We start from the raw sequence: 2,055 nt of genomic DNA, 5'->3' as shown, positions 1-2,055 counted from the left end.
TTGTCGAAACTTACAGAACTGTACACTTGAAGAATTTTACTATATATAAATTATACTTTAAATTTTTTACATGAATAAAGTCGTAGATGCATAAATCATTAACAACAATGTAAATGAGAAGAATGCAGAAGGTAATATATGGTAAATTCAGTCCTGTTAGTTTCTATTCATTTTCTACTTCTGGAAATCCACTGCAAACATCATTTTTTTCTCACTCTTTTGATTATTCTCTCTTTATTCCTCCTTTTTCTCAAACTAAAACAGACTTAGACTTGAAATTTGTGTTGCTACTTCCCAGCAGATGAATCCTGGACAAATCACTCAACCTCACTGAGCATTGGTTTCTGGGTTTCCTTATCTGTAGACCAGGAAAAACCATATCCATCTCCCAGGGGTTTTCTATGAGTGCTAAAATAGATGTAAGTGAAAGCAGACACAGTGTTTTGGGAAAACCTGTAGGTACCATTTTATTCATCCATCCATCCATCCCATTAATCATCTACTGATCATTTAGGATTAAAAGGGAAGAAGGACCAGGAAATTCACTTTGTTAAGGGTCTAATGGTACTGAGGCAAACACCATCATTTAAAGTTTTTTATTTTTATTTATTTTTTTAACGCCTATAGCACCTGGTCTTCCTAGGCGGTCTCGCATCCAAGTACTAACCAGGCCCGACCCTGCTTAGCTTCCAAGATCAGATGAGATCGGGCATGTTCAGGGTGGCATGGCCGTAGACTAAAGTTTTTTACTTAATCCTCCCAACCCCACAAAGAAACTCAGATATAGAAATATCAAGTTGTGCAGCCAGGAAAAGGAGTCAACAAAATACAAATTTTTCTGAGTCTTCCCATTCCTTCCCCAGGTGTCAGAAATTCTGTTTTTCAAATGTTATTTCCTTTGGCTCTCACAACAATCCTACAAGGCACATAACCTTATCCCCATTTTATAGTTGTGGAAACTTAGGGGTTGTCTCTTGCTCAGGAAACCATGAGCTAGTAAGTGACTCACTCCTACAGCTCCAGTTCAGTTCTTGTCACTGTTAATTGGTCCAGGTCAAGTTTCCAAGCATGGCACTCACCCTCCTTTGACAAGACCTGGGCTGTGTGTAATGCATTGCAAGGTCAGCACACAAAAGAGAAGATGCCATCACTGCCCCGAGGGATAGGAGATGTCTGGAGTTTAAAAACATCTTGGCAGGTAAAGAATCTTCATGGTGTGTGGACTTTTCCAACATTCGGAGTACGACTTTGAACCTGTTACTTTCGCTTTTCGAACCCCAGTTCTCTCCTCTGTTAAACTGGTTTTATTATGCTACCTGTCAGGACTGTGGTGGGGATTCAATGAGATATATATGGAAAAGCACCCAGCACGAGAATGGTCCCTCCTGTTTTCAGTACCTGCCCCCCAAGGCTCAGATCCACCACCTACCCATGTTCAGGTTGGAGGCTTGGGAGAAAAACTCTAAGGAGACAAGTTTATGGGGTTACATGTTAAATGAGGATGTTGGGTACTTGGATCAAGGCTGCAATCCTTTATCATGGCAAGATGTTTTTGGATGTGGAAGTGGGAGTTGTTGATATAGTTACCCTATGCTCTGGACAACGCACAGGGACTAAGCCAAGCCTTGGGGCACAAGTGGGCATTATTCCCATGAGACCCTGTTGAAGAAGGTCCTCACTCCTCAACAGCAAGAGGACAGCAAAGCCCTTAAAACAGAGAGGGGAAGCCCACAGACAACGACTCATTTCCCAAAAACTCCTGGTTGCAAGTGAAGGACAACATTTGCACAGATAGAAACCGTATGGTGAGCAGAAGTTGGCTCATCCCCTGTCCATGTGGTCCTTTCATGTTCACATCCACAAACTCTCTACCTCCTGATTTCCTCTCTGACTCTCTTCTTCTCCCCTCTACTATGAAAAACCATTCTGTAGTTTTGAGTACAAGAGGCCTTGATTTGAATCCTCAATTTTTCCCCCCAATGCATTGAGTATGCTCTGAATTTTTTCATTCCCTTGACAGTCTAGGCTTTGGGAACTCAAAAGCCAAAGCATCAC

General features: G+C 41.8%; 1 pseudogene; it reads right to left on the bottom strand.

The window, feature by feature from the left end:
• Positions 1–618: 618 nt before the first annotated feature.
• On the bottom strand, positions 619–737 carry LOC112484474 (annotated as a pseudogene).
• Positions 738–2,055: the final 1,318 nt, after the last annotated feature.

The sequence above is a fragment of the Pteropus alecto genome, unplaced genomic scaffold (genome assembly GCF_000325575.1).
Source record: "Pteropus alecto unplaced genomic scaffold, ASM32557v1 scaffold75, whole genome shotgun sequence".
Taxonomy (NCBI): Eukaryota; Metazoa; Chordata; class Mammalia; order Chiroptera; family Pteropodidae; genus Pteropus; species Pteropus alecto.
This window is presented reverse-complemented; position numbering and strand designations above follow the sequence as displayed.